The sequence below is a fragment of the Microtus oregoni genome, unplaced genomic scaffold, assembly GCF_018167655.1.
Source record: "Microtus oregoni isolate MIOR12 unplaced genomic scaffold, Mior012 000058F_ref0000040, whole genome shotgun sequence".
Taxonomy (NCBI): domain Eukaryota; kingdom Metazoa; phylum Chordata; class Mammalia; order Rodentia; family Cricetidae; genus Microtus; species Microtus oregoni.
Window position 1 is genome coordinate 6,110,482 of NW_024543834.1, and position 6,000 is coordinate 6,116,481.

Genomic DNA, 6,000 nt, shown 5'->3' on the forward strand with positions numbered 1-6,000 from the left:
TTTTATTAGAAAGTGAAGTCATTAAAGAAGCAGACACCAGGCTCAGGCCCTGAGATAATTGCAAATAGAAACGCATCTGTCTACAGTGCTCAGCTGGACCTGGTAAGCAGACTGCTGGGAAATGTGGTCCCTGTCTTCAGCACTTGGGGCAGCTGGGGGCAGCAGGGGTCCTAAGGAAATGCTGGCTTCTATCTCACCTAGGGAAGGCTAGATAGCAATTCCCAAACTACTTCTCACTCTTCTCTTCCTAGACATGAGCTGTTCCAGCAGACTACATCCACATCACCTTCGCCTTTGACAAGCTCCCTGTCTCCATGCTTGCCATCAACTACTCGAACTCTGTTGGATAATCTGTCCCTAGATCTACATTCCAGGGAAACACTTGTAAGGTTTTCCATTCATATATCTGGTGATAAAATCCTGGCCTGCCCAATGATTTGGGCTATTTTAATAACAAACTGGTGATCCATTCTTGTGCGAACAAAACTACTTTGAATTCCATCAACCTTTCTTTTTTAACTAAGACATGTCCACCTCCTCTTCCGTTCACCATGTGTAGAAAGCAGCCCGCAGCCAGCAGCAGAAAGCCTCGTTAATGCTGCACTGAGAGCGAAACCCTAATAAACTCTCTAAATATTTACTATGAGTCTGAGTTAGGGCACAGACAAGTTCCACCCGCACTAAAATCCACTCGCAGTCTCCAAACACACTTATTTTAGGTCACTGACATGCCAGCCAAGAAAATGACAAAATTGTATGCCATGGCACCAAGAGTAAGCGGAACTTAGTTTTAAATTCTGGCCCTGCCTCTTACTAGCTGACAACACCATGCAAGCGATTCTGCCTCCCTGCCCCCGTTTCTTTAACTGCAGAATAAAGACAATCAAATACATAAACATATTCTCCCTTTAAAAAACAAATAAGGGGGCAGCTAGATAGGTCCAGGATTTTTTTTTGCAAATATTTATTTTAAAGGATTCTCATAGATAAAAACGCATTCCTGCAACTCTGGAAGTTTGTTCGCCTTTCAAAAACTGTTAGAGACTGGCACTTGCCCTGGTGGTGGAGGACATGGCTTATCTGGGGACATACAACTCGATTAACTGGCAATGCCAGGAGTCTGAGGGTGGGCAATCGTTAACTTTTCTAGATAATGAATAGATAGATGTCCAAGGGCCTGAACCCATCCAGACAGCCACCTCCTGGGATTTTCAGAGGTCCCAGAGGCCCAGTAATGAGAGAACTCCTTTCTAATCAATACAACTACATAACAGCTAGTTTATTGTTAGATTGGCACCACGCCAGGCCCTGTAAACACATAAGACCACTGGATCCCAAAGAAGGCAAGTATAAGTATTAGAGTTTAACTGTCACAGGAATGGCGGCTCGGTGAGGTCAGGTAGGCTTGCAGGATTCCACAGCCAGGGCATACCAGAAGGGAGTGTCAACTCATGTCTGACTGCCAACATCCTCCCTATTTGTGACCACCCTAAGACCTAATCTTGGAATTCTTGTGACACCACAGCCAGGATATTTTTTTTTTTAACTAAGATGAAGTAGGAACCACAGGCGACTATGAACAAGACAAAAGTCCCGGAGGTATGCAGGGCAGGCTTTTAGATGTGTGCTCACCAGAACTAAAGGAGGTGCTCTCTTCGACAATAATCCCATTCTGTGAAGGCTAAGTGAGGGCTTCCCAGGAGAACAGTAGCTGCTCTTCAGCCACAAAGCCCAGACTGCCTAAGTCAACCCTAAGGAATTACCTGACCAAGAGCAATCTCTAGATCCCACATCACCTGTCCCCTTTGTCAAATCGTTCCTCCTACTGCATGACAAGATTCTATCCCGAGGTCTCCCTCTTCTACTGACCACATTGTTTACAAATGGGAGTAGTGGCTCCAAGACACCTGCACTGTATTTGGTATATAAACATAAGGTGGAGAAATGAAGACGTGCATTCCGTGAACACGCCACAAAATAACTTGGGAAAATGCCACTAGCCTTGAGAGATTATGACTTAAAATCCTAAATTTTTCAACCTGCCAATAGTGGCTCAAGGCATCTCTATAATCTGAGATCTCCCGACATAAACTAGGGAAGTAAAGGCCTTCCAACCAATCAAAACGTACCTGATAGGCTAATCCATGCCATCATGAAAGAAGAAGCAATATCAAGCAGGGAAGATAAAGATGCTGTCAAGTCCACTTTAAAGACTGAATGAGGTCCGTGTGAGTGAACGGACTTCCTCTGGCTCAACGGCCAACAGCAGCCAGGCAGGCCATTCATGCCCTTGTCTTCCCATGCTGCCCTAACACAACAAGCCCAGAGCATTGCCATAGAAAAGGGGAGACAGAGAAAATGCAAGGAAGAGAAAAGGAACCAGGAGTGTCACTGACAGGAGACAGTGGGTGATACTCTGGCCCCGGGTGGGTTAGCTCTCTGGGAACTCCTCACTCGGGGCTGGCTCTGTGTCCTTGGCTCATCCGGTTGCATCTAGGCTCTGGGAACACAAGCAAATTGAATTCTTCTCAATGCTGAGTAAAAACAGGAAGTCACAAGTGGCTTCACTCTGCTGTCAACTTGCGTCTCCAGCACTTAGGGTTCAGGATGCACAAAGGGCATGGAAGGCAGCTTGAGTCCCCAGGGGGTGTAGTGGCTCAAGCAGGGTTAAGGGACTGGAACCCTTTCTAATTAACTTCCTGATGCACAGAAGTCCTCCAGGAGACAGAGCAGGGAGTATGACAGAAAGGGAGGTAGGAGACCCATATGTCAGCTCCATAACATCTCTTCATTCATCAGCCCTGAGGGCTGACTGTGTGCTCCCAGCACCAGGAGCCCATGGGATACAACTTGCTCTGGGCTTAGTTGCTACATCTGCAAAGGGGGGGTGGGGGCTCTCCCTCCCCTAGAACACTATCCTGAACATGAACGGTACCCCCAGTGAGCTACCACAAGTGTTTGGCATCCCCAGGAGTGTGCTACCAACTATGTATCCGACCTGGGATGCTACTGTCTCCTCGCCAGAGCTGAGAGCCAGAAGGAGCATGGTAGTTCCATCCCATTCTTCCCCATTCAGTCTTCTCTCCTTACAGGAGCTTGGGGCCTGCAGGAGGTAAAGTTCTGCCAGCCCCCAGCCTGGGCCCAGTGCCCATGTTTATGACTGTTTATTTCAGAGCAAGTAGAAAGAAGAAATTAGAGCCATAAAAGACAGGACAACAGACCAATAAAAACCAGCTCCCAGAAGAGTCAGGGGGAGGAAGAGGCAAAAGTGTCACCATAGCAACACAAGACAGTCAGAAACAGGCAGGGAAAACAGCCCCTGTTCTGCCTCCTCTCTTGACAAGAAACCCTCAAACCCTCTAGGAGCTACGTGAAATTCAGTCCAACTGCGAACAACCCAAACAGGCTGGTCTTCTCAAGTAGAGGCCTGGCCAGGCGACACCCTCCTCTTGCTGCCCAGCATGGGTCCTAGCCCTGCATGGTCCCAGCCCAGCTTTCCATGCCCCAGGGACTCAACACTGTGCAGATGGCCTGGGCCAATCCAGAGGAGGTGGTGACTGCTGCCCATAGGGAAAGTTTCTAATCGGGAAACCACTGAGCTTGTGGGAGCCTGTGCCTGTAACTGGGGTTCTCTACGGAGCAGGCAGGGAATCACCCACAGAGGAGAAGAAATCTGCCCAGAACCCAGAATGGTGGCCCTAACAACACTGGACCCTTCCTTTCCAAGGATGGCTGACAGAATTCTGCGATCTTTACAGGGAAGGGGGTTGGAGCTTTAGCAGATTTCAATGGCAAAGGCCCTGGATCTTGTCTCTGAGGCCAGAGGCCAGAAAGTTTAGCAGCTTAGAGAAGGGCTCAGGATGGGCTGGTACATTTTGACAGGAGGTGTTCCTGTCAGTCCCTCAGCTGGCAAAAAAGATAGGTGTGTCTACCAAAAAGCACGGCTGGCCTGAGACCAGCGCCTTGGGAAGTGGGTCAAATTGTTCCCAAAGCTCCAGCTTGGAAAAGTCTCCTCCTGTTGGACTCCAGGTAGGAGTTCTGGTGTGAGGAGGAGTGAATGCAGCGGAGGCGAGGTCCTGGGCACAGCAGTTTGTGTGCTGGCTAAGCACTTGTGTGGCAGGTGGCAGCAGAAGGGGCCAGGTATACATGGGCTCGGGGCGGGCTTCATCCACGCCTTGGGTCTGCAAAAAGATGGGGAGCAGGGGCCCTCGCAAGGGAACCCCAAGGGGGTAAGATTGGAATCTCCTGAAGAATAGCTCTGGGGGATGAAGGTTCTTGGGGGTGGGAGTGGTTGGGGGGTGAAGGGAGTCGTCAGGAAAAGGAATAAAATCGGGAGAGTCCCGGCGATCGCGAGCAACGGACCCACAGACCTTTGGCTCGGGAATCAAGATGAAGGGTTCAAGACCGAGTCTGAGCTGCCTGCCTCCCTTGCCCAGGGCTGTAGGGCATTCCGAGCTAGGCGAAGAGGGCCATGGTCGCCCCGCTCCACCATGCCCCAAGCCCGGGAGGCCCCTGCGCCCCCACAGTGCCTTTCCCGGCGGGTCCCCACTCGCGCTCCCTGCCGCGCCCCAGCCGCGTCCGCCCCACGCTCACCGGAGTCGCCGCCTCCGCTGCCGCCTCCGCTGTCGCCGCTGTCCCCACGGCCGCCGCAGCGTTGCTCGCCCTCGGCCGCTCCGCTCGCTCCGCAGCTGTGGAAGCCTCTCCCGCGGCAGCCGCAGCCCGAGAGTCTGCTTCCAGCCCCGCCCCGCCCTGCCCCGCCCCCGCTCCGCCCCCGCCCCGCCCATCCCTGGCCCGAGAATCCCACCCCGCTGTCACCAGGCAGGCGGATTCCCTTCTAGGCAGGCTAGGCACTAACTAGGAGTTGAACTCAGGAGCTAGCATTGTCCCTAGGCTCATAGTAACCCTGCTGTCCCCTCGGCCTGGGCCACTTCACTTGCCTTGTTACTCACTAGAAAGATTGAATTCCTCCATACCCACCTTTCCACTTCAAACAAAAAGATCCCCCAAAGACACGATCCCCACAAGTTACAGACATACACTCACACTGAAACTAGTGCCCACGCCAGATCACCCCAAAGCTCTAGTCCCCGCTCTCAAATCACTTTGGATTATGAACCTGGCGTTACCTTCCACTTCCCCATCTATCCTAGTGACACGGACCCAGCCTCAAGAGCCGCTGTTATTGGATGGGATCTCCTAAAATGTCTTCCCAAATGCTTGGCCTTTGAGATGCAACAGTCTTCTAAACAGTCAGTCTAAAATTCTCTGGGCGAAAGGAGAAAGTAGCTTAAACTATTATGCTATATTAATAATTATGGGATTATTGTTTCAAAACCAACGGAGGCTCTGTGCAGTAAGGAGAGGGAACTTCCGGAAGCCCAGAGGACAGAGCCATGCTGAACAGGTTGTGAGTCAGAGCCCCTGTTGGTAGTGTCTGTGCCTTGCAGATCCCCCCCCCCCACTGCTCTTTTCAGTCAACCAGGGAAGACCGTTCTAAAATTCATGAAATATTAAACCTTCACAGTGTGTCAGGCTCTGTGCTGTCCGCCATAGCTTCTTCAGATAGTGGGTTTGTGGGCTGTGGACAGGAGAAAAAGCCTGGGGCCCACCAAGCAGCTTCAGAGAGAGTGTCCTCAGGCACTGTCATCTTCCTGAGGCCAGTATGAGTCCCCAAGAAGAAATTTGCTCTGCCTAAGTCTCCCTGAGGCTCTGACAGCAAGTGTCTCTGACAGACTCCAGGGACTGCTTCTTAGAGTTTAGGGGTCAGTTTTGGCAAGAATTCAGACAGGGTCTGGGCAGGCACAGTCTAGCTAGAATAATAGACTCTCTCAGTTGGAAATGGTCCTTGGGTTACCAGTCTCCCAAGGTCCCCTGTCCTACACTAACCTCTATTGTTAGTCCAACAATTTATTTTGGTATGGTTCTATTAGATATATTTTCCTAGCTATGACCTTAGCCTTGGCTTGTTTCTCCCAGACACGTACATGCACGCATGTACAC

General features: G+C 51.0%; 1 protein-coding gene across 2 annotated transcripts in view; it reads right to left on the reverse strand.

The window, feature by feature from the left end:
• The window catches only part of Cyria (CYFIP related Rac1 interactor A), a 118,610-nt gene extending 113,886 nt beyond the window's left edge, over positions 1–4,724 (reverse strand). For both annotated transcript variants that reach the window (XR_005973134.1, XM_041639397.1), the window contains exon 1: positions 4,594–4,724. The gene's annotated coding sequence lies outside the window, so the exon portion shown is untranslated. The remainder of the gene's footprint in view (positions 1–4,593) is intronic.
• Between the last annotated feature and the right edge of the window lie 1,276 nt (positions 4,725–6,000).